General features: G+C 39.6%; 2 long non-coding RNA genes across 3 annotated transcripts in view; both read left to right on the top strand.

Annotated features, from left to right (window-relative positions):
- Positions 1–7,540: 7,540 nt before the first annotated feature.
- The window catches only part of LOC310922690, a 439,183-nt gene continuing 419,494 nt past the window's right edge, over positions 7,541–27,229 (top strand). Inside the window, exon 1 of the long non-coding RNA XR_014592471.1 lies at positions 7,541–7,628. This is a non-coding gene — a long non-coding RNA (uncharacterized lncRNA). The remainder of the gene's footprint in view (positions 7,629–27,229) is intronic.
- The window catches only part of LOC310922420, a 64,887-nt gene continuing 55,711 nt past the window's right edge, over positions 18,054–27,229 (top strand). Inside the window, exon 1 of one of the 2 annotated variants that reach the window (XR_014592424.1) lies at positions 18,054–18,142. This is a non-coding gene — a long non-coding RNA (uncharacterized lncRNA). The remainder of the gene's footprint in view (positions 18,143–27,229) is intronic. The other variant, XR_014592425.1, reaches the window with a different exon arrangement.

Below are 27,229 nucleotides of genomic sequence, written 5' to 3'. Positions count from 1 at the left end.
CATAGAATTAACCACACTAAATAACTTGCACATTTTTGATGAAGTCTTTCATGTATTCTCTGCTTTTCAAAAGTGAACAAGAGCCAAACCCAGCCACATCACTTGGATTTGCTATAATGAACTCCTGCTTCTCTACAGTCTGAATCTAAGCTGCTCTCCTACACTTACCACATTATAAGAAACCACTAACCCTAACCATGAGACCAGTACATTCATGTCTCTACAATATATTCTTTACACTCACATTAATAAATGAATATAATGTTACAATGCCTGTGCCATTAAACAACACCTGTTCTATACAATGGAAACAAGGCACTCCGTCATTAAATATATTATCTTCTTAACAAAGAACTGCACAACTGTTTGGCTAGAGCTGTGAAGCAAATGGTCTATTTACATATGAAAAGAAATTTGTGTACATTTGATGAATGTATTATTTGACAGAATAATTGCTATATATGGCAAGGAAAATGGAAGTAAACTATTTTGTATATTCATTACTGCTATTGCAAGTAAGCTGGAAAGGCCTTGATGTAGCTGTGAATGTACGTTTCTTGACCACTTCAGCTAGGCAAAGCTTACATGGGCGGCTGGCAGCATCATGAGAGTAAGCTTTAATTCTAGGAGTCTTAACTGGAGAAGGTCTAGTTCAATGTGTTCTAATTATCCCCTACAAACACACATAAAATGGGTTTTGTCCACTTGATTTCACAGCTCTGAGATGTGGGTCGTCCACCATTGCACTTTGAAGCCTAATCTGGATTTAAATAAATTCCTGAGTGTGATTTTTTTTCCTTTTTATTTAGAGAGAATTCATCTTTTTTCTTGTTTTTGTTCATGTTATTCTCACTATACCTTTTAAATCACTCATAGTTTTGGGTCTTGGCCCTAGATAAGCAACGCCAGCCCAAACCTTTGTGGAAGCAGTGGGGGAAAGGTTAAAGGGGTAGAGCACCCCAAACTGTGTTCTGTACCTTCAGCAACAAGCTGCAGGATAGAAAAAGAGATGTGATCAAAGGCTTTTAAACAAGATACTAGATAAAGACAAGGGCAAATGATAATTTTCTACTTCAGTCACCTCTGCTACACATGCATGTACATACACAAATGGGAGGAGACTTTTCATTGCAAATTTCCCTTGAAATTGCTGCTTCCAGCAGTTATCTGGAGCTAAATACTAGACACAGGAGTAAAGATGCTACCATTGCTGCAATCCAGATCTTACTGACCTGGTAGGAGGGGAAGATGGGAGCTTTGGTGTGATGCAGTTGGGAAAAGGTGAGAAATAGCAGGTGAAGAGAAGGACCTAGATGGCTGGGGAGAAAACAGTAGGTTCTAGATTTAGTGATATCCATGTTTAGAGGTGTTGGTCTGATATGCAGAAATACTAAACCCTCACAGCAGAAACTGATGACAGTGATAATCGTATTCGGCAAATATAGAGTGCTCTCGTGTACTGAGAATTGGATCTGGCAACACAAACTGGCCACAAAAATTAGCTTACAGTATAGACAAATTTAACTTTTTGCTCAGTGAAACTCATCTTTTTTTCGCATCTAAAAATGGTAGTAATGACACCACACTTTTAGTAAATGTATTCAAGTTTATTTCAAGGGGAAAAAAAAACCAAAATAGGAAGCAATGTGAACATTTTATGATGTAGAAGCCAGATAAAAGCTTGAGAAAAAGAAAATTTCTCTTTTGCTTGAAGGGTTTGAAAAGCATGCAGCAAATGACACCTGAGATCTCATGCTCAATGAGTAGGATCAACATAAGTATTGAGTAACTGAAAGAAGGAAAGGTTCCAGCAGAATATCTGATCATGTTTTATATTATTACTTGTCCATAGGTATGAAATGTGTAACTGAACTTGGCCATGGGAACTGTGCTTGGGGAGGAGCATGTTGGTGGGGGGCTCAATTAAGAGGCAGAGAAGAACCTTAATTCTATTGCTTAATTTACCCAGGTTGAAGGGCTTGATTTTGTGAGTCTGATTATTCTTTTCACAGTTTTCTTCTCCAGTGCAGTTCATGGGTATGGAAAACAACATGAACACTTTCTGAAAGACAGCTGGTACAGCTGGTTCCTCAGCACACATGACCACAAACCAAACCTCATACGATCAGCTTAATCTTTTCTTTGTATTGTTTAGATTAGTGACCCATCAAAATGTGTCAGTGTATACCAACCTTTTCTTCCATAAACACTTTTTCCCTCTTGTAGCTGATTTTTATATGTGCAGCATACTGCAAGCTGCATAAATATCAAACTCCTTGTGGTTCATAAGCATACCCAGGAAATAATGATTGCCTGGTAAAGCATTTTAGGCTGTCAGCTTGGGATCTCTGTAATGAAATCTTGCACAATGTTTGTTCACTCTTAGAAGATCAGAACGTTCCTTGCCAAACCCTCAACCTTTAAGTGGAAATAGGACATATTGCCCTTCCAAGAATACAGATAGGATGGCACAACTCTTCCTGACATAATCAGAGGCAAAGAGACCTAAAAGAAGGAGGTAGTGTCATCTAAGAAGATGTGTAACTACAATTTTCCTCTTCTTACTGACTCTTGCCAGCAACTTTGTGCATTTGTGTTTTGGAACATAATGCATAGCAACCATGTGTGGGCAAGCAAGAAGAGCTACAACTATCAGAGCTTCCTACCTGGTGAATAGAACTACAGCTCATATTAATATGATTTGATCTGTTTTCAATTCACATTATTTTTAACAAAGTACAGTTTCTCACACTCACAATGACAAATCTGATATTTAAAAACAGAGCATTTTATCAAAACGAGGAACTGTAGTGTACCAAACAAATGCCCTAAATATGAGAAACTACTGCACTAACTTTTTTTTGTGTGTTTTATTTCTATCTCCAATTATCTTTTCAAGGATTTTGACAGTTGATAAAGCTGATAATGGCAGAAAAGAGAAGGGCAGCTGTTCTTCCTTCTTAGATTATCCCCAAATTCTGACCGTCACATGATTTGTTGAAACAAGTGATCCTAGGAAAAGAAACGGGTAAAAAAAAGATTTTTTTAAAGCAATAATAAACCCACTGATTTTTCAAACTGTCAAATGATGAATTGGCCCATTGGATTTTTCAAAAGTGCCTCAGGTCCATTTTGGAACCATCAAGTTTTAGTATATGGTCTTGGGTTAAGTAATGTTACATTGCCTTGAGATAAGGATCAGACTCAGTATAGTATGTAAACTAAACTCCCACTGTTATTTATACACATTTGTCACTGTCAAGAATAAGAATAATTTGAAAGAAGGAAATATTCATTAATTGGTTTAACTTTAAATGAGATCCACTGCCAGAAAAAGTTACCAGGATAATAAAGTTTCTCCTGAAGATGTTATTCTTCCTTTCTGTCCTCAGTTAAACAAAGTTTGTGGACCTAGTGAAAATACATGGTTTTATTCAGGAAAAATGTTTGGGTATTTTGTTTAACAATAGAGGAGCTTGTGTTTATTTCCTTAGATTGATGCAGAGATGCAATATCTTGCAAAATAAGCAAACTCTTCTTGCATTCTGGCATCTTTGGCCAGTTTTGCCTTAAGCACACAGTTATTGGGAGGTGATGAGGTAACTGTTAGTAAACAAATTAACAGAAAAGATGCTAATGCTAAGATATGTCAAGGAGGCCAGCTAGAACGTAGAAGAGGCATTTTTGTCTTACCTCCACCTAGGCCAGTCAAAACTGAAATCCGAAGATTTACGTAGTGTAATATCAGATATGCTCAATGCATAGCATGGTCATAGCACAGTAAGACAGCAGATGTTATGACAGACATCCTTCAGCTGAGGTTGTCAGAAATTTATGTGGCATCAAAGCATCCCCATCTCACCAGATGTCCTATTCCATGAGCCAGATAGGCACCTACAAGCTGGCTTCCTGGCTGGCTTTTTCTCTGAGGCCCCAAGCGAAAGACAAAGCTGATTAGCTTGAGATCCAAGCAGAATACGTACTAAGCAGAACTGATAAATTAAACTCATTTACATTGTTCCTGTAAAGATTCTTCCTTGAAAAGAAAAAGTTTCAGATGTGTTGTCTACTCCTGACATATTATTACACATTCCCCCCCTCCCTCCCCCCCCCCAACCCAGTTTAGTCTTTCTGTTTAAGAAAAGGTATGTAGCTGAAAAAAGCTAGATTTAGACTTTGAATTACAGTACATAATGTTGCTTTCGCAAGTAATAAAGACTGGGCACACCAAATTTGGAATGGAAATGACAGCAAGTTTCAACCTCTTACGACTCTTACCCAGCAACAGCCCACTTACAAGGCTGGCAGAAGGGAACACAGAGGATGACTGCTATAGAGCAGCATGCATGTGTCTGTCATTTGTAGAAAGTTATGTGTCTTATGTGGCATTGTCATGTGCTATATTTTTCAGTCTTCCTCCCCTATCATTTTTTTACTTGAAAAGGCAGACAACTATTTACTTCATTTTTTTCCATTGGATGGATATAGTTTCATTTCCCTCCCTATTTCTCAAGGTTATTTAAATAAGATTGTAACAGGCATGAGAGATGTCATATTGAAAACCCTGACAATGAAGTCCTGAATTAGCTTTATTTATGAAATGATGACACAACGGTGTTTTACACAGGCTGCAGCAAGCCAACCTTCTGAGCAGGTCAAGGGCAGGTTCTGTGCATTTGAAAGTAATTCAGGGTTTGTATTTTTTTTTCCTTTTGAACTCTTTTCTAAAGCTGTGTCATGGTTTTGATGCTAATGATGGTGATGATGGCACTATTTGTATTACCCTGATACCACAAGCATGTCTTGGTAGGGCATATGTTGTACTCTAGCAATTATTATGATGGTCACTGATGACCAAAGATAGTCACTAGCTAGTGCACTAGCTAGTACTTTTAAAAGTATGTGTTAATTAGATTAATGAGATCATTTCCCAAAAAGTAGCCACAAATAAAATCATAAAAGAATTTCCTCAGCCCCCTCCCCCCTGCCATGTACTTATGCACAGATATGTACTTTTATATTCATACAGTTCCTAGTGATTTGGTGATTCTTCCAGAGGGCACAGTGGTGGGATAATTGCTTAGATACTAATTTTGAGTTCCAGCAAATGACAGTTTGTCTCTTTAAATGTGGCAAGTAAAAAGCTTTGAAAGATTTTTATCCACATGTTTTAAAAATAATTTATTGGGTTTTTCAAGTAAGGAATTAAAAATCCTGACTGTTTTAATGTCAGTTTTAAAAGGGCTAGGAAAGCTGCAAATAGTATGTGCTGTAAATCTGTGCCATGGCAGAAACAATCAGAAGAGTAAAGAGTAATGATTAAACATTTAATCAGAAGCATTATATTTTGTTTTGTTCTCATTGTAGCTGCAGGAAAAGATGCTGTAACAGATCTTTAAATAGAAAACCTGAGGCTAAATTCTACTTCATCCATCAAAAGCAGCTGCTAGGAGATGACCTAATTTTAGTGGCTTATCAATTCCTTAGTGCTTGTTGGTTGATGTAACTTTGATTCTCTGATGCTAGATGACTTTTGTGCTGAATATAGCTAGAATTTAATGTGAATCTTTTGGATGGCTGCCCAGCCAAGCTGCATAATCCAAACAAAGAGAGCGAGCAGTACATGATTCAAGCTACTCACGTGTACAGTAATACAAATATCTGTATCCTGATTCCTTTGGGCAATCAGCTCTATGTCACCAAGCACATATTTCAAATACAATGTCCTTGTGGGGTTTTTTTTGGTCTGTTTTTTTGGTGGGTTTTTTTTTTTTTTTTTTTTTGGTTGGTTGGTTGGTTGTTTTTTTGTTGTTGTTGTTTTGGTTTTGGTTTTGGTTTTTGGTTTTTCGGGGGTTTTTGTTTGTTTTGGTTTGGTTTGGGTTTTTTTGGGGTTTTTTTCTGGTTTCGTAGTTGTTATTTTTTTTTTTTTTCCCAAACAATGCTTTGCTTTTCATTGGAAAAACAACACAAGATGTAGTGAGACTCAGCTGCTGCCAAGAAATAATGATAGAGTCAATAATTGCAGGACGTTTTTAATGAATGTTTTCCAAGCAAATCATTGCCATTTCAAAGGGCTGTTATTTCTATTTATGTAGAGATTAGCCTACATGTTATCAAGGAAAGGGAATGGTGCTTTTTTTATCATTAGTTTTTGTAGCATTTCTAAGTTTGGGGTTTTTTTTAAATTTTGGGATTTTTTTTTTTTAATAACAGAGAATGTCTTTGTCTCTCTTTCTAGCTTTCTCTTTATCTGGACTTCTTTTCCTTTTCCTTTCTCTCCTTCTCTTTTTGGCTCTTCACTAAAACCATCTGTGACACACATGCAAGTTGATGGGTGTGTGAGCAATGCTTCACACATATTTACTTGCCCTACTTGGCATTATTTGCTAGTCATTAAAGATTATGCAGGAGTTTTTCACGACCCATTTTTTTTTTCTCTTAGCAAATTAAGATAGGAGTAAGAGTGTGGTCAGGCTATTGCACAGGGTTTTTTTTTTATTATTATTTTTATTATTTATTTCTTGGAGAGACTCCGTCTAGGGTTTAGACTGGGGAGGATTTAGACTGGGAGGATTAGACTGGAAGGATTTCTGGGTTTTCTTCCTGGCACTGACAATCATGTATTGTGTGAGCTTGAGCCAGTCACTTAGGGCCTGTTTTTCACACTCCAGTTGAAATAAATGGAAACTGCATGTGCTCAGCACCTCTGCAAACCAGGTCATTTATCTTTTCTCCTTTCATTTATGCACTGATAAATATAACAATCTTTGCCTTTGCATATGCAAACTGGATAGAAGGATACAAATATGGGCAGTTAAACATGCAAATCCCTCATTTTGATGTGCAACCATCCATTTCATACAACCAGGGATTTCTACATTTGCCATGGGTCCTTTTTGAAAAAATAGACCATAAATAACAAAATCTATACAGACTTGTCAGGGAGGCACAGCTGAAATCAATGTGTTTCTGTAGCTTCTTTTCTGTAGTTTCACTTCTGTTAAAAATACTATTAGCTATAATAATCATTTTAGCCTACTTTATTACTGGATTAAACCATGTTGTCAATGTGCAAATGCCTTGGGCATTGCATGCTAATTGTAGGTTATTACACAAGACTCCATGTTAGCTGTTTGACACACTTTGGGATTCTTAGGTGTCGGCTTAATTATCCTTTCATGGTACCTGCATTTCTTACCTGACAGTAAGGATATCCAAAGTACTATGCAGCAACTCAGGATTACCCCAATAAAATGCATATAGTGTTTCAGTATGCCCTCCAGACATATAGTAAGGGCCAAATCTGGTACAAAAAGCAGGAGAAAGTTTGTAATGAGCGGTCAGATTGACACCTACTTAAATGCTACTGATACACAAATGTCAGTGGCTCATGGCTTCTGGCTTCTGTGTCCTGCTTGTGCAGGAACTCAATGAAAATCAGAAGCATTGAGGTCTTCCTTGCAATCACAAGGTGTTGTCCACCAGCTTCAATGCAATTCTGCTGCTTTAAAATAATCAAATTTTGGTGAACATAGCATTAAAAAAAAAAAACAAAAAAAAAAAAAAAAAAAAAAAAAAAAAAAAAAAAAAAAAAAAAAAAAAAAAAAAACAAAAAACTGAGCTTTGTTGTGGAAAAAAAATTAAATGCTTATGTTTTGCCCGAGGTTGCACAAGGAGACTACAGTATAACAAGGACATTCTACCTGGGGCTTTGGGGCTTCAAATCTGGATCCTGCTTTGCCAGGACAATTCTCCTGTCTATACACCCTTACTAGCCACTTTCCCTAGAAGCCCTCTTTGTCATGGGATGGACAAGCCCATCACACAACTGAAATGCAGATGGATGCTCATATATCCTAGAGGAAGCCTTTTTGCTCAAGGTATTGTGTGTTCACATCTCTGGTGCCTGCATCAGTGACGGGCTGGGGAAAGGCTTTGATTTTCCTTGCAGAAGGTACACACCTCTAGCGATGGCATAAGAGGATACACAGAGTGCATGCAACCCTCAGGTACATTTCAGGCTATAGGAATTGCCCTGGCCAAAAGACTGGCCATGCTTGCGGCAGAACAAAGCTGAGTGCACAGCTTTTGTGTTATTGCCCCAGTATTCTGCATGTGCCATGCAGCTTCCCAAAATGAACATGATAATTACAGAGTTGTATGTAACCGTGAGTTTACCAGAAGTCTTCAGTGAAACTGGGCCAGTTTAAATATCTGTGACCCAATTTCATTCTCACTGGACTGCACAGATTATTAACTTTAATGGAAATAATCTTAGATGCTCTGTAAGTGTCAGAGAACAAACAGCTGCTGTCTCTAGAAAGGAACAATGTATTTTGAGAATGGGGCTGGCAGCCAGGCATTCCAGACTCTTCATGCTGGTCTTGGGCAGAGTCTGTATTCTTGCTGCTTTGTCATCCTCATGTAGCACAGACAGAATTGTTTTATCGTCCTTCATTGTGGATATGTGTGAGGATTAAATAAATCACCTGAAAATTATAAGTATTAGATTTACTATTTTCTTTATCCAAAAACCAGTATCATCTTGCTTCTAATCAGTCCCCTGGCTTCTGATATTTTGGTTAAAAATTCATACTGGTAGGCCATTTTTTGCTGCATTTATGGCTCTGTACTTCGCTGAGGAGTTTGTGATCCTTGTTAGTAATTAAGAAAGCTCCTACCTTATGTGATGTTCTAAAGATTAACTTCCTACTTTATGGCAGTGAGTTGATACTGCAAAATACTGGGCTTTACGACTGTCAGAGCTGTGTGAGCAGTTGGGGCTAATAGTGAAAGTGCCCTCTTTGCAGGGTGAGCTGCTAAGCAGCATCGCCAACTGGCCCAGTTGCCTGGTTTACAGAGGAAGCCAGCTGAGGCAAGGGTGGGCTGAGAACCCAAATGCATCTCATTGACCTGGATGTGGCAGCTGTACTCTTCTTCTACCTGTACATAACCCACATTCTGGATATCTCTGGATGTGGGTTAACCTGCTGAACCTGCAGTTATCTGCTGAATATCCCTATGCATTTTTCAACCCACTTGCTACGTTTGTGAATACAATGCAAATGAGGCTGCAGTACTGTATATTACCTGGGTGAAAACAGGCTTTTAGATCCAGGAGTGTCATAACATAGTTAAAAGACCAGATGCAATCAAACATGTGAAATGACCCTGAAATGTTCTTAGGAGGCCAACTTGTTCTACCAGCATGCTTGAACTTTTACATTTCAGCAGTGCGAAAGCCAGTTTAGACATGAATTACTTGTTACAGAGACATCATCACCGAGTGTTACTAAATGATCACAAATGAGCAGTTAGCAATTTGAAAGCACTCAAATTCTGAAATGTTTATTTAATGGAACTGATATCCTAACTAATGCTTGCTACAGGTCAAGTGAAAAATGCAGATACAAAATCACATAATAAATATACATTAAAAAATTATACCCTGCTTTTAGATTTTTATGCTTATTTTCACTTTACCCATGAAGTGCCATTTACAAAAGCTCATCTTTATAAATGCTTCTGCTTTGCACCACTGTAGTTGTGGTGGTGTGCTAAAACTGAAAACTGAGTTTCCCTGTCCAAAATATTACTTTTTACTGCAATCAGACACTTGTGCATGGAACGACAACGTAAAATACCAATCTGCCTTTCAACAAGTGAATAGAGACTTTAGGGCATTTCAGCACCTTCTGAGGAAAAGGTCTTGTATATTCAAGAACCTTCTGGACACAGTCCTGTGCCACATGTTCTAGGATGGCCCTTCTCGAGCAGGGAAGTTGGACTAGATGACCCACTGTGATCTCTTCCAACCTGACCCATTCTCTGACTCTGATGTGTGAATAAAGTACCAAACACTGATCACAAGTGTGCAGTCCCTGTGCTAGTAGTCCATAAAGTTCCAGCTGTCTAACTAAGCTTTTGGGAAATACCTTGAGTAAAAAAATTTTGTTTGGTAGTCAAAAAGGAGACTCCAAGAAGCACCTGATCTGCAACACATGAAACCCATGGCACTGGAAATACAGTGTCGGTGATGATCTTGACGTAATTGGAACTTTAGAAGCAAATTAATTCATGGCTTTTGCTGTAACTGGTAACAAACATCATCAGCACTGGTTTGGGCCGAAAACCTCGTCCTTCCTGCTGCAATAGGGTGAAACCAAGGAGGCCCTGCAAGAGCCAGAAGAGCTGCAGAGGCACCTGACTGAGGCTGCGAGACCTCTGGACAGACACATCAAAACTTGGCCTCACTTTGTTATTGGAAATAGTTCTGTATGGCTTGTACAGGTTTCCATACAAGAACCATGAGTAGCAGGGAGTGAGCCCAGGTTTTCCACATCCTTGGCAAGGATGCACCAGTTTCCTTACCTTTCTCTGATGTTTCAAGGCACGGAAGAAACTGGGACTGAAGAAATCTGTGAATCTGCTACAGCCAATGTGACTTAGAAAACTGATTTTTTCTGCTGTGCTGGTGAATTGCTGTGTAAAAAAAAAAAAACTATATAAAAATTAACAGTGCTGTAATTACAAGGGTTGTAATGGAGTTATTTATCAGGTGCAGGTTTTCAAAAGGAATCTCCTTAATTTAGGTTTTTATTTTCTTTCCGCTTGAGAAAATTCAGGATGTAAGACCTGGACTATTTAAGAATGCTCAGTGTCTTTTTTGCAAGGAAGATCTAGACTGTGCTACATTATGAGCAATGGAAATGTTAGTTGGGAGCCTAATTCTTTTGCAGCAGGGGAGATTAGAGAATATTGCGAATATCATTTTAGTATATATACTGAGTTTCCCAAGGATATCTCATCAACAACAACTTCAAAAGTTACTTTTATGCCACTTAAACTCAGCTGACAAGAACACTTGACATTTTGAGAAGGTTTAGAATAGAAAACATTAGCAGTTCGTGTTGATCATGCAACTCATTGGCAAAAACACTACTGTTTAAATACCATGTTCAGTCATCTCTGGATTGCAATCTAATGAGCGTAAAAGATGAGTACTTCTCAAAAGTGACTTGTTTTGTAACTTTTATGGTTACAAACTTGCAAAATGAAAACCGTGGTCCTTTACTTCCACCCAAATACTATCTCCAAGGTCAGTGTCCTTTTGTGTCTTGGAAATGCATTCCAGAGAGCTGTTAATAAATAATCAGGATACTGTACGTTCTACTCAGTGAAGTCTCAATAGGAATTTTCCTTATTATGAACAGGATGAGTAATCTTGCTAATGGTATAGCAACCACATGTGTTTAGCTTATCTTTGAACACCTCTAGCTTTACGGATATATTTAGCCATTTTCAAGGAGTAGCATTCCAGGTGAGTCCTCAAATAAAAGGGAGTGCATGTCCTCTCTCTTCCAGCTGACATAATCACTGCTTCACTTTTCCTCCAGCTGAACCAACTAGTGTTTAAAATTCACTTTGGCATGGATCAAGAAGTGGGATTGTTGATATCTTTAACTTGGTTGTTTATTTAACTTCCCAGTACATAATAATTTGTGTAAAAATGACCTTCCCCTAAATATAGCTGAGTGGCTATGTTATATTATACTAATGACTGCAACATGCAGAAAGCCAAAACAAGCACTTTGCCAGGATCAACAGAAATTATGAAAATACATTTTGCAGCAATGTATGAATTATTGCTGCCAGCTTGCAGCTCCCAAGTTAACTCCTGATGAAATTATAAATTGTGACAATGTTTCTGTTTCTATCTTGAGTAACAGTGTGGCCCAATTTCTGCTGTCATAAATGGAGACTAAAACCATTACAATTGGGTGGTTCTATTTCTGTCCAACTAAACTCAGAGTTATCCTTCCAACAATCAAATAATGATGACATGAGATGGACACAGAACTACACAGGAATTTCTTTTGTGTGGTTTCAGCCAGTTCAGGTACACAGGTGGAAGATAACTCAGTGACTCAGTCTGGGAGTTAACTTTCACCAGGATGTGCGGTTCACAGCCTTGTTCCCTCCCTAGGAAGGAGGTAAAGGAAATCTAATTTCAAGCTCCATTGGAAATTGAGGGGAAACAAACAATATCTGAGAGATAGAAAGCAAGGAAGGGATAGGATAAGAATTAATAAGAGATATAAGGGTGGGGAGAGGAATGGAATTCTGAATCCTCCCTAAATGTCTTCAGAGACTTCATTCTAGGCCATAGTAGTTTTAGCTTTTTAAAAACACATCCTCTCTCTTGTTTTAAATAGGGGTATGCTAGAATTAGAAGCACTTATCCAAGCCATCCTGGCTTTACTTTTGAGGGTTCAGAAAAAATGGGACCTGGAACTGAAACAGCTTTGGTTGGCTTTTGTAAAGACCAAACCACCCCTTCCCCTTCTCTGCTGTATTTAGGCTAAAGCCTCAATCAGAGAACTAGCAGTTATAAAAACAGCACACACCAGGAGAACAAAACACTAAACACTAAAAGAACAACTGCAGTTCAGCTGCCTCACTCTATGCAATGCTGACTAACAGGCTACTGAAAAGATAGTAGAAATGTCTCTACCCAGAAGTAGCTATGAAAGGAAGCAGGATCATTTGGACCTGTATTGATGTAGAGCAAAGTTGTCTCCACAGACTTTCACTGATATTATATCCCAAATCTGTCTGTGATAGATGGCTTGCATCTTGGTTGAGAATATCTGAAAGTCTGAAACATTTTCAAGTGTTGTATGTGTACCCTGTTTTACTTCATCACTTTGCTTCTTTACTGGGATAATCTCCACTCTGTCTGTTTATAGAAAGCTTGTTCTCCAGGTTAGAAAACAAGAATTGCTTTAATTGTTGGACTTCTTCCAAGCTCCATCATTAATTATAAATATATCTTCTTCAAATCTTTTTTTACACAATCTTTTGTTTGGAAACTTCACTATTTAAAGACCTGGATAACATCATGGTGTTGCCAAAGGCCGTATTGTCTGAGAGGAAAGACTATCCAGGATGAAATGTTTTTCTTCTTTTCCTCTTGTGCAATAATGCCTCATTACTGTTATTATTTGCAAAAGGGATGATTTTTCTATTATCAGCATATCTCTTTACTGCACTGTCAACATTTAGTAGCTATTAAAAGAAATAAATTTTAAACATGTTTTGCTACAGATAAGTTGAATTAACTCCCTGTCAACCTCTAGAATCTTTGTGACTTTTCAAAGAGTTATTTCCCAAGACCTTTTAAAAAGTTTCTGGAGCACAGAAAACTTGCCTATTGTAGTCATAATGGAAGCATTTTCAAATTAATATAGGCCTTCTGAAGGTATGTCCACTAACAAATAAATTATATGGAAAAAAATTTAAAATACCTCAGAAAAATCCCAAGCCATCCTAGTGCATTTGTCATGAGATAAATCTCCCTTTTATGAACATCCCACTGATCCTTTTCAGTTCTTTCATCTTTTCTTCTGTGTGTTTTGCTAGAGAATGGTTGCAAACTAATTGTCTTTTCCAAGTAGAATATGGAAGGGTTGTTGCACCTATCCTTGGAGTGTCTTGGTCAGAGTTTTTACTGGAGAGAATAGAAATCATAAATACTGCAGATACCTTCATTCACAAGGAAAACTGGATGCTCTAGGACACATTTTTAAATGAAATTATTGCATAAAATTTTAAAACTTACCTAACAACAACTTCCTCACCATGGAAAACATCTGTACAGGATGATGATGCGTACAGAACTGTGAATCAGTATTAGTGTAATTTCCTGTAACAGACAGCCAAGTTTTAGGACTCTGCATAGAAGACAAACAGCTTCTGCTAACTCACCCTCATCTTGCTCTATATTCATGTATTACAGTATCTCTGGTCAGTATCACCCTTGTGTTGGTGCTGCTGCTGACATGTCTGTCCTGCTTCTATTCCCTTCTATGGAAGAAGTTTAGACCCAGCTTAAGTGAGATGTTATAACAGGTGAAATTTCCACCTGCTCTTTTACATCTTTTTTCCTATGCAGGAAAGTCTGGGGTCTGGGTTGGGTTGTTTTGGGGGGTTTTTTATAGTTTGGGTTAACATCACGGATGGACTCATGGGTGGGTATATATCCAATATATATATATTGGTCTAAGAACAGGTGGGAATAGCTGTGGGGACTCATTAGTTTTATTGTTCCAGTGTTGCTGCCAGAAAATTACATGCTGCTTTTCCCCAGCCCATTTTAAACAGGAAGAGCTGCCAGAAGCTTACCCACTGTTTTCACATAAGTAGTATATGATCTGAGAGGTGGGAGTTTTGGGGTGGTACATCCATTCACTCACATTTCTGAGAGACACCAAAGCCATTTGTTTTAACCTGGAGAGAGAGGCTGTTCAGAGTCACTGGGGAAGGAGGTACTGCTACCAGTAATAGACATGAGTTCCCTTGTCTGCGGATACACATTTGCTGGAGCCAGATGGATGGATCTGTTCATGCTGGTGAATGCAAGGGCAATGCACAAATGCTGTGATAGACTACACAGTAGCAGTGGTGATAGGCAGACAGTAAAGTACAGGATTACCTGATGGCTTACCTTCTTGAGAAATTAGGATCACTAAAACAGGAAAACAGTTACTTCAACCTACAAGAGAATTGTGAGGTTTTTTATATTCCAAACAGAAGCAAATGAAGGGACCTCAGACATCTCTGCTATTTCTGCCTATCCTCTTTTTCTGCAATAAGTGTTGGAGCATGCTGTCCTTCTGGCTTACAATGAAATTTCCTCTCAACTGAAGCATTTAAGTCTATGGTGGTGCCAGGGAACAGAAAACCTTGTGGGAGCTCAGTGTCATCCTTAGTGAAAAGAGTGAAGTATTGGGTTTGGGGACAGGTGCTTCTACTGTTGCTGATGTTTCTTGATGAGTCAAAAACCTTCAAGCATGACCATTCCCAGGGAGTGGAGCAGGTCAGCTTGCTGAGCATGCCCCATCCTCTACTGTGCCATTCTGCTGGCAGGGAGGCTTGGAGTACTGCCTTAGAGCCATACTCAGGGACTTGGCTTGTTCCTAGAAAAAAGAACACTTCACCAAGGAAGGATACAAGTTTTTCAAAGGATCCTGTAATAATTTGTAGACTGAGATTATGTACATCAGAGCATGGGGTGAGGAGAGAAGAAATGCACTACACTGTTGAGTCTTGGCCTAAGAGAGGAAGAGTATGTAGCAATGTTAAATTTAGTTTCTCTCTGTGTGTAATGCTCTTTGTTGTACTAGATAACTTGAAAAATTACAAACTGCCCTTATGAGTAAACAAATCAGAGGATTGCTGCAGGCACACTGAGAGCAAAATATATGCATGAGATGTTATGTATTAAATCATGGGATGTTGTCTTCTTGGTATTGAGGCCACATGCTTTGCATGGAGGACTATTTACTAGAATTTTTTTAGTTTCCTAGATTTAGATTAATTTACTGAATTTTTAAATTTACTAAGTTTACATTGACTAGAAGTAAATCCATTAGGAAAGACAGTTTTTCCCTCATACTGACTTTCTCCAAGCCAGTGCACTGAAAATACGCTGTTTCCTTCTCCAGACATTCCTTTAGAGATGACAGGAACTCCCCCACCACAGCCCTAGCACAGGAACAAAGGAACAAGTTGTGTTAGTGCTTTCATTTTACTAAGAGTTTTGTACTTTGGACTCTGTTGATGTACTTCTGCTGCCATCTTAACACAGACCCCAATGTGATCTTGAATTTAGGGAATGGAAAATCCTGATAAACATCCGGGCTGCTGTGAATGCAAAGGACAAAGCCTTTGTAGTAAAATGTCTCTGACACACGCCCATGAGAAGTGTTTGATGTGCTGTAAAAGACATCTGTCTGAAAAAAAATTGTTTTTCCTCTTTGGCTTTGTTGAGCAGACTGTAGAAGTAAATGACACAAAGTAACCCTTCTTTTCCTCTCCTACTGCCCTTCTCTTTGTTTGATCTTGCAGTGATGTGATAATGGTGAGTCTGTAACTTGAAAGTAATTTCTGTAAAGACTTATACTGTGAACAGAGGGGTTTTATTTTCTGCTGCTAAAGGGAGATCAAAGTATGATCTAGAGATTAGACATGTTTTGAGAGAGAAAACTGAGTGGCCTATTTCTACCTCTGTCACTGAATTGCGGCATCAAACTGAGCAAGTCACTTAACTTCTCTGTGCCCTGGACCTTTGCTGCGTACTGTAGTGTTCAGCTCTTGTGCTAATAACAAACACTTTATATGGCTTAATCATAAATGATTGCCTGTGTGCTAATTAGCCACAGTCAGTGCAAAGTTTATTATACTTGTTTTCAACCTTTACACCAATTCAGGGAACGTGATGGCTGCTTTTCATTTAATTTTGGTCACAGCTTGCAGGAAGGAAAGGAAGAAGGCGCTGAGATCCACAGAGGAGCTGGAGGCAATGACAGAGACTGCAGGCTGATGGGAATTTCTGGGCTCAGGGCTGTACTTTACAAAGGATGCTGACATCAGAGAAACATTATTACAGTGTTTTATATTGGTCTGGATGAGTTTAAACAGCCAGCTGAGCTACTAGCAACAATGTACACAGTGCAGGCCAGCCTTCCAAATAAGTCCTGGGTCTCACACTGACTGCACTTGACTTTTGGTCACCAGGTTTTTTCTGTTGCTCAAAACAGTTCAAATAACACTAGCTGAGCTATGCTTACCTCCTCTTACAGCTGTAATTTGTAGGTAGTGCTTGCTTGTGAGCTCAGACCAGTAAATGAAAAAGTCAAGTCTCTAGTCTGCCAGTGTGCTTGCATCTGCACGAAAGCACAATCTGGTGAAAAGCACTCAACTGCCCAAGCCCTTCAAATATCAGGGTAAAGCTGTGTCAACAGCTGTCTCCCTGACAACCTTCTGAGCACTCTTACACGTGGAAGAAATCAGTCAGAATTAATGTATAAGAAAAAAACTTGTTGAAATCCTCTGCCCTAGGCAAGGCTGCAGTTTTACCATTTGTAAAGAGAGAAAGATGTCAGGAGTGTTCCATTCTGCGGCAATTCTGGAAATTTAATCTGCAAGTACATGCAAAGGCAGTGTGATTAAATCAGAGGTATGAGAGCAATACAATACTATTCTGTGCACAAAAGCAAGCTCACATCAGTTCTGCATTTTGTGCACGGGCAGCCTAGGAGAAGAGACTCCATGATTCAAAATGTCTGCAGTCTGTGTCCCTGGAGAATCAGTAGGAGTTGAAAAAACTTCCAAATGTTTTATGCATATGTGAGGCAAATAAGAAAGCTGCCTTCTCCCAAAGTATCAGCAGGGAAACTGAGAAATAAAGGGATTAACAAGTTGTGTACATGGTGCAATGTGTTTGGGTTTGTTTGGTTGGTTTTTAATTTTCTTTTGATGCATCTGAGAAAGAAGCAAATTCCCTGAATTTCCCAATATGACATGGCAAAGCAAACACCATGAATCCCTGCAGCAGTTGCAACAGAAGCTTCATGCCCTCTGTCCTTTGTCCTTCTAAGGGGAAATGTTGGGTGGCATACAACATTTAAAAGTTAATGATAGGCTAGCCAGTAAAAGCGAAGACTTGCAGCTTTGGGTTGCAGCAGAGAAACAGGAGGGCAGCCTGTTCATACCAAATGTCTGAGAGTACCTTATTCACAGGAAGCACTGGCAGACTATAAAGTACTCTGTTAATTATTGTTGACATTGCATAGAGAGCTTCATGCTGTTCTTTCTCTGCCTGCTTTGACTTAATTTGTTTGAGAAAGTACTTTTTCTGTGCTGCAGATTATGTAAATTCATATACTCTACTGCACTGACAGATGTGTCTTTGTTTTAGAAGAAGCCATTATTTTTTTCAGTGCTGAATGTGAATGGAGCATTTCACACTGGTGGCTTCCAAAAATATTTATAAAGTGAAGCTGAGCAGCTCAAAATATTTTGCCCTCCTACACTGACATTCACAAGCCTTTATAGCAGCATTATCAAAAGCATTCACAGTGGAACGTGCATTAGTTGGCCACAAAGACTGGGTTAGTCAACAAATGACTGAAGGCACACGTTTTAGTCAGCTCTACCTCGCACAGTGTACAGCAGAACCCAGTTGCAACTGTAACTAACAGGGCAATTAATCTATATTGTGGGTCAAAGACTATCTTAAAATGATCCCTTTCTCTTGTAACCCCTGCCTATCTGAGGAAACAGGATGAAGAATTAGAAAGTGAGTAAAATTCTCCTTTCTTCCTCTTTCAGTTGGTAAAATGTGGTTTGACTGTGCACTGACTACCACAGGCAGTGCTTATTCTGAGGGCTGATAGCTGTTCATGGGTCTGATACATGGCTGTCAGTGGTGGCATTGTTTGCCTTCCATATTTACATTCCACTTCCACTGACCATTGCCTGGGTGTCCTTCAGCTCACTCTCCCACTCTTTGATTCTTCCTGAACATGCTGCTAAGAAACAAAGCATGCTGCAGCCAATTGGGCAGAGAGAAAGCCTCCCTGTGAGCATATAAATGCATCAGACTTACTCTTAGATTTTGCCGTAAATTAAAATGACCTCTCTGCTAGTTGATTGTAATGACTTCCATAGTCCTCACTACTGTATTGAAACCAGGGCTTCCCACACATTTCATCCCACAAAGAGTTATCCAAGAGAGCTACACCAGCAATCAGTGCCCTCCAGCTGCAGGTAGAAGAGCACGTCTGACTAACTTCATTAGTATGGACACGGTAATTGACACACAATGATTTCAGTGATAAGACCAGGTGTACTCCATGTCCATTCTCAGCTTTGTGCTTTTCCATCTTTGAAGTATTAAAATATATAATGAGTAGCAGTGAGTCCAGGGAATTCTACTTACAAATCCATTAAATAATGTTAGCTCCATTGGCTTTCGTCAGCCCCTCCCTGTCCTCAGGAGTGGGGATATGCACCATGCTTAAACACTCTGATTATCCTCAGAAGGCAAATGGACAGAAAAGACATTTTAAACAGGGGAAGTCTCTCCACCTGAACTGGTATAGTAAGGAGCTCAACGGCAAGGAGAGGGAATTTGTCATACACTATCCTGTCTTCCTAAACACAAGTTTGCATTGATTAAAAAAATAGTGAAAATAGTTTTATTCAGCAATGAACAGGGACTCCAGCTAATCCTCCTTCTTCATTATATAGGAGATAAAATATCTTTCTAGTATATGCAATGATTGCACACTGCACAAGATGCCACTGTGGGCATAGAAGTTTCTTTCCTCATAATCCTTGCATTGTTTGAACACAATCCTTTTTCATACATTTGCATTTTTTGCATTGCTAGATGATTATTTTCTTAATTGCTGATGAGTGTGTGACCCTTTTGTTGTCTATATGCAGTGTTAATTCTGTGATATTTAAACATAGCTAAATGAAAAGTGTCTAAGCTGAAGATCATTTTCAGTGTTTTTTTTCCTGTTAAGAAGACAGTTATTTTGGGTTTCTTGGTGCATTTTGGAGGCATGTGCATCAAAGTTACTTCTAAAACCTTGAAGCAGGAAAGAATAGCACACTTAAAAGCATGTGTTGGCATGTATTTGTTACCCTCCTGGTTATAGCTTGCAGCAGGTGAAAAAGCAGTAATGGGTGACTAAGAATGCAGTAAAGGAAAGAAGTATGGAGAACAGTAAGAGTAAACACATGTGGTCTTTTGTATTCCTTTGTATCCTGGGAAATATTAATTTCCTTCAGTGAATTTGTAGCTTAATTAAAAAAACCCAAACAAAATGAAAACACCAAACAAGCTAAATTTCCTCTTTTGCTCAGCAGAAAGTAAGAGAATACTAATAATTTTGATTAAAATATTACTGAAGAAGCTATGACTCTAGTACTTGTGGACTTGTTTTGAACAGAAATGAGATACAGAGTTTGCCTCTAATGCTACCATGCCAAGGAAAGCAGGAATTGATATGACGGATCATTTCAGACTATATGAAGGACTGGGTTATAGCATGAGGGTTGACAGGGATGTTCTTTTAGCATGAAGTAGCCCTCCAGATAGAGGGTGATGTATGTCTGTGCAGAATGCATTTGTTTTCAATGGCCAAGCTGTGTCTGTGAAGTAGGCTTCCTTTCCTCTGGGACCTTATCTCAAATTGCACCAGCTCCTACTGCAAGTGAAGAACACCTTTCTCTGACCTTGACATTACTGGAATAAATGTTTAGAGGCATGTAAAATCTCAAAACAAACACTCCTCTCCTTGGGGAACAGATAAGTGAACAAACACGTGACAGATGATAGTGACGTTTACTTAATGCATAACCGATTTGCACGTATATTCTGCTGTCACTGGAGTTGTAAGTGGCCACAAAAGAAAAGCAGGTCACGTTAGGGGTGTAACAGCTTGTGCCTGGTGTATTAGTTCGTGGGCGAATGCCTTGACATAGATGGAATATTTGAAGTTACTGGATTTCTCGAGGAAGCCCTGAACTTGATGCAGAAGTGTTGATAGAGCTTTCGAGCTTTATAAAAATTCAGTTTCAAAATTCACCTCTCACCCAAAAAGTACAAATGAATTTTTGCAACCAGCTCATAAAATCTTCCCGTTGCAACATGGTGACTCTGTCTTGAGAAAGACTTTTTTGGAAGACTTTACTTGGGATTGCATGATTATGATTGGTAGGTGTACAGATCTTATGTGAACCACCTTTTATCAAGAACAGCCTTGCCGCTTACCCTCACCAGGTGGAGACAGCAGATGCCTAGCAGCAGCTACAGGTGTGTAATGCTCGCTGAGATGTCCAACTGCATTGAGAGACAGGAGTAACTGGAACTGGTCAAACTGGTTCCGGAGGCCCCGTTAGGGGCTCCCTGATGCTGGGTCTTGTTCAGGCAGGCTATGAAGCCTGGTGTGACAGGGTGGCTTTCAGTGGAAAAGAGCCTTGCACTCCCGTTTTCTTAATCCTCTCTCACTCCCATTTTTGTCCTAATTCCTTCTCCCCTTTTTATAGCGTTTTGTGTGAAAGAATACACTGGCAGTGCTGAGTGGTGCATTGGAGGGAGGCCCCAGCTAAACCGGCTCCAGATGTGCTTGAACTGGCCTGGCTGCGTGCACCGAGGAGCACAGCCTGCCTCTTGGGCTGGAGCAGGCACCCATGTGCCAGGCGGTGCACGTGGCTGCCTGCCACAGTTACTAGCCTAGTATTAACTGCATTAATTGTGGACATAAACAGTGTTCAGTGCCAAGCATGTCACAAGCTGATTATAAAAGCTGTGGTGTAGGCAGAGTTTCAAATTGTGCTTCACTTTTAATTTCCAGCGCCCTTCCCTCTCCTCCCCCCCTCTCCGCCCTTTTCCCCCTCCCCCTCCGAAATTCCTTGAATGTGTCTGTATATTTACCAAAATACAAACGTGTACCGAGTGGTAGAGCTATCGGGCTCAGTACTGGGAGTACCAGCTAACGGCAGGGAGCAAATAGTCTGCAGGCGCCCGGAGTCAGGGCGGGAGCTCCTGCAGCCCCTGGCGAGAGAGAGCCCTGTCCCCCCACCCCCCAATCCCATCCATCCGTCCCGTCCCGTCCCGCTCCGCCGCTGGGCGCAGCTGACCTACTTTTTCTGCATTTCTCCCCACACTCCCCTGACCCCTCCCACGCACGGGGCTCGAAGGCTTTTTAACCCTTGGGAGCGCAGCCGCGGCTCCCCGATCCCGGCCGGCCGCGGGGATGGGAGCGGGGCCAGGAGTGGGGATGCGGGGATGCGGCTGGTCGGGCTGTGCCCGCAGCAGCACGGGCTGGGCACTGCGCGGACACGGACCGGCCGCACCGGCCGAGCCATCGCTTCTCTCTGCTCTGCTGTCGCCCCAAGCCTCCCCGGGACCCGGGGCGACTCGGCTCCCCGTGATTCTCCCCTGTTTCTCTCAGTAATGAACCTCTAACAAAATAAATAATAATAACCGTAACGAAACACGAAGTACCTAGAATTCACAGAAATGGCGCTGTTTGCATTTCTGTACAATGCAGCCCCACCTTCCTGCAAGGGACAGGTCATCAAAGCGTTTTTGAGAGGCGCTGCCCTTTGTGGCTCATGCGCTGGCGCCTGGTGTGGGAAAAAGGCTGTATGATTATGGTGACAAAACACGTCTGACACAGCATACGCTGAATACTGGCTTGGTGTGAAGAGCACATGTAAGTGCTTTGTATTTTGATGCGCCTAATGTGGTCAAATAGTGCTCAGTATTATATTCAGCTGATTAATTGTAACTCACTTTCGGATTGTGCTTTGCCTCCCTGTGTTTTTGCTAAAATAGTGGGTTGTATTTTGCTCTTTTTAGAAGAATATTAGAGGAAAAGCCCTTTAGCTGCACATAAGTCTGGAAAGAGGGAAGAAAATACTCTTACATTTAAAAATACAATACTCCTTCTAGAAAGGCCAGAAGTAAAATGCTCTGAAATAAAAAAATTGCATTGGGTGAGTACTTTTTAACATGCAAAAATCTTCTCTTGCATTGAAAAGTGCCTCCTGGATTTTTAAAGATTATTAGACAACAATGGAACTTGTCAGCAAAGCATTTCCTCAAGTGTGTAAACACTACTGAGTTTACAAACAAGTTGCCTTCAAGTACATGAAGATAATGACATGGTCACTTTGCCCAGAAAGATTAAATTTTCCCTGGTGCAGCTGGTGAAACTTGGAACAAAAGTAAAACTGCTGGAGTTTCCCAGCAGCATGGATTTCATAGGTTCAGGACCAATGGGCATCCACGGAGTAATCATGCTCTGTGGTCACTGTGACCGTGGAGTAACAGCTGTGGGTCACTCTTTTGGCTGTTCTTGAAGGATGGTGGGGATGGGCAATGAACCTTGTTTCTATTCTAGAGGAAGGCCACTTACACTGTTGGTGAGAGCACTTATCTGTGTTTTGAGAATGTGCTTAGCTGTGCTTCATTGCTTAACACATTTCCACTGAGTGGCCACTGACCTATTTGTAATCTGTTTCACGGAAGTTTTATTTTCAGTGTGGTATAAGTAGAGAGTTGCAGGTACATCTGGGCATGATCTTCCCCTCCCACAAAGGAGGCACCTTCAGTCAAGCTTTGGGCTATCTAACAGTGTTAGATTATCCTTAGCTAATGTCATACTGTCCTGCTGTTAAGGGTAATAAATAAATAAATCCCCTTCTGACTGTCAGATCTTTCAGCAGCCTTGATAAGAATAACTGCCAGGTGTCTGTGATAAGGCTGTGGTCCTTGGCAACACTTCAGGGCACTGTCCATGAGGAACTACTGGGGTAGTTCCTAGAAAAGCTGGATTTTATAGAGGGGATTATAGGTATTTGTTCATCTAAATGGGTCAGGGTGCTGCTGGTTCCCCTATGTCTTTTTCAAAATACAGTATGAATACTGGATTGTGAATGGCTGTCACTCAGAAGTGTAAATTAGAAGGACTACAGGGTACTGCCAGTGAAACTCTACCGCCTTTGTAGTTGTCTTTGAGTAACTATCCTGGTTACCAGATGGTTCAGTTGGGTTTGTTTGTCTTGTTTGTTTTCAAAGAGATGTATGCAATTTGCAGCGAACAGTGATGTTAAGGGACAAACAATTTGCACTTTACACAGGGAGTAAATTTTACATATCCATCAGAGAAGAAACATGAAGATTCTGCAAAGTAATTAGTAGGCAAAAAACATCTCAGCTCAAATTTAGTGATCAGTTTACTATCACAAAGTGATCTTTAGGGCTTTTTTAAACAAAAAAAAATAAAGTATTTCTTTACATCATTTATGATTAAGTTGAAAAGTGACTAATGACTGCAAAAGTTGGTCTTAGTTACAGAGTTCATAGGATACACTTACTAAGCGGATTTTTTCCCATGTTTTTAGGTTAACCCAGAGAATCTGTGGTATGAGAAGTAAAAATGATGTTGAATGAGTGCCACCAAGTGTCTTCCTGCAGAATATGAAAGTCCAGACCTTAAATGGGAGCAAAAGCAAGACTGCACCATTAAATTCTGTAATTTTAAGTGAGACATCTCAGAGGCGGTGAATTCTGTTAAAGTGAGAGGAGGTATAATTATTATTCCACTGAAGTGGAAGAGCCAACTCTGGAAAGCTGATAAAGGTGAATATCTGTGGTAGGGGCAGAAAGAAAAAGACATAATGCTGGGTATCTATCCAGTTTGTCTCTCTCTTCCATTTTGCTTATCTTCTGAGTGCTCAGCTTTGACTCTGGGCTATCTCTGTCTGTGCTGTGCTGTGTCAGATGATTGTATGATACGCCTTATCTCTCTTTAGCAGGGCTGGTACCTGTCACAGGACCTCCTAACAGGTAACATGTTACAGATCTGGCTGTTAACAAGGCAATTTTGGCCCTTCTTCTGCTACTATTGATCCCAATGCTGACCATATTAATAGTTGCCCTGGGGGCAAGGCTGAGACTTGTGTGTGTGAACATGAAAGATTCAACAGAAAAAACAAGCTAGGTGTTGTCAAATGTCCTTCAAGAGGGCTTCATCCTCGCATCTCTGTAGATTAAAAGATCCTGACAGATTTTTACATTTTCTGTTCATACACAAGAGTGTGTCTAAAGAAGGAAGATTTATATCAGTCTTACAACTTTCTGAATTTCCATTTTATTCAAGAAATAAGTACCCAAGTGTGTTGAAACTCCAATTGCGTTTCTCTCTGCTGTATGTTGGGGGCAAAAGAGTGATGCCAAAAAGTCATTTTAGATGGCACACAATAATAGCTGCTCCTTGTCATGCTGGAGTTCATTGCCTGAATTTCCACACTGTTGCCAGAAACCACTCCCAAAGCAGCTAAACAAAGAGTTGTGGTGGGTAGCAAACTTATTATCTCTCCTCAGAAATGTGAAATGCCTTTTTTTTCTGGTTAAACAGCAGAAAGGGAATAGACTAGGACAAGGGTCTAGCCAAAAAGACTTTTTTTTTGCGGGCTTTTGTTAAGGTACTTATTTGGACAGAAATAGTTTAGGTCATGAAATGTGCTAAAGCTTGCATACAGAAATGGAACATTTTTTCCCTGAAATATATTTATTGATAGATAAACTGATCAATCTGTAGTACTGATTAAACTTGGAGGAGTGCCAGGGAGCAAAGAGAGCACCATACCTTTTGGGAACTCTGAGCAGTAAGTCAGCAGACACAGAATCTCTGTTTAACCAGCAGCCCATTGTATGTCTCAGGGCCTTTCCACAGAAGTTAATGGGTGAGCAGACTTCTGCTGCCACAATTTTTCCATTGTAGCACCCTTTGTTCTGCTCTGTTTTACTATTTCACTATAAATTAACTTAGAAGAGTCAAGTTTACCATTGTCTGAACATGCTGTGAAAAAAGTCAACTTTGAAACAGTGTATAACTCTTCTTTGTGTGATGAAGGGTGGAACTGCAAAGTACTGAGACAGGCATCAACATATTGACCTTGAATTATTTGGAAGGACTTTCACTATTTGTATGGGTGATGTATATTTTGTGGTACCAAAGGGGGCAACCCTCAAGTGATTTGCTCTCACTACATGTAAGGTTCCTACTTTTGATTTGGTATTTGTGGTATTTATTGGTATGCAGGGTTACCCAAGCACCTCTGTGTGGTATGCTGCATAACTATACTGCCCTCTGTGTGTGGGTAGGCAAAGCTAGGTGCTAGATGTATATGAACAAGGTGAGAAGTACCTTTAGAGACTCAGATAAATGTCTAAGCTTTCATTTAGTCAAAATTAACTTTCTATACAGAACATTAAGTAATTAGCTGTCCTTTTCCTCTTGTGCCCTTCCCAAGCACAATAGACAAAGTTATCAGTATTCTTGCCAGTAATTCAAGCATTATCTCAGTTTAAAAGTATTTTATTGTTTCAAGGATGGTTTTTAATATACTCGAGAATGTTTCTGTCAGGCTGTGATATCTGGATGTGATCTCACCATTCATTAAAGGGGAAAAATAAAAGCTTCTTCTCTGAAATAGCCAACCTTACTACTGCTTTAAATGCACTCTTTGGGGAGCCAACTAAAAGCAAATGGCAAACTAAAAAAGTGTTGCTAAGGAACAAATCCAGATACTTCCAGAATTTACAAAAAAAAAAAAAAAAAAAAAAAAAAAAAAAAAAAAGGAAAAGAAATTTAAAAAGGACACAAGGACACACCCACTAAATTGGACTAATGATTTCCAAAAGGAAACTATCATATAGATATTCTTCTGTTATCCAACAAAGCCAGTTTGCTAAATAAGGAAATAGTAAGAAAATAAGAGCTTTAAAAATCAGTATAATTAATAAACATGAATAAGGGCACCCTCCAGAGGAAAAGATTTGCACAGGACCTGAATTTATAGTAAACATTCTACTTTAATAACGTCTGTGGAAAATCACTTAAACAAGTTGCACAGTTGATTGGACGTGTTGTGCTGGTGGGAATCAGGTGGAAAACCCACAGTAATTGTGCACTTTGACCAAGGAAAGTTCTTGTTGTCATGACAACTAATGTGTGATATGTGCAGACATGCCCTGCAAGGCAGTCCCACACTCCCAGCCACTTACGCATAGCAAAAGACGTTTTCAGCTTCCACCTTCCAGCTATTCAATAGTTGTAGGAAAATGACCTCACAGCTTTAGCTGTTACCAGATAAGTTCCTCCTTAATGCACACAGCTTCTGGTGTTTGGTTTTCTGTGTTGCTTATCAGCACTTCTTCATGCTTCTACTGAGCTTAGCTGGCTGATGAGGCTCAGTTTTCCTTTGATTCTTAGTCTTCTAACAGTGTGCTTTTTCTCATTGCATGTATGAAGGACTATGTTAATGTATCTTAATATCTGGCTATAAAAGGTCAGAAATTATACAAAACTGTTCATGAATAGCTGATGCCCAAATAAGTCCTAATTTTTTTTTTTCAGTGTGAAATCTTGTGCTCATCAAAACTTGCTAGAAGAAACGTTAGCTGTGAACAAGAAAATGGCTAAAGTACAGATCACTGGACACAATTTACTAGAGTAGAAAGCTATGGAATACCCCTCAAAATTAAATGGCCAGTATGCTTTTGGTCTTGGAAAAAACTATGGTTACCTTAGGTTTTATTTGATTAAATACCATAGGAATATATTGATTTTGTGACTCTATTCTCCTAAGTTTCTCTTAATGTGATTATGCCTTTATATGTCTTTTTAGAAACCTTTTTTCCCCAAGACAACTTGTGTATGTATTTTATTACACAGAATTATGTCAAAGTGTAAACATTATTTTAAATAATTCCATGTCACAGAATTTCCCCCCTTTAACAATGAAAATACTTCAGTTTCTAGGTAACAGCAACAATAAAAAAAAATGTTTATTTTGT

This window comes from Zosterops lateralis, assembly GCF_965231275.1.
Source record: "Zosterops lateralis genome assembly, chromosome: Z".
Lineage (NCBI taxonomy): Eukaryota > Metazoa > Chordata > Aves > Passeriformes > Zosteropidae > Zosterops > Zosterops lateralis.
This window is presented reverse-complemented; position numbering and strand designations above follow the sequence as displayed.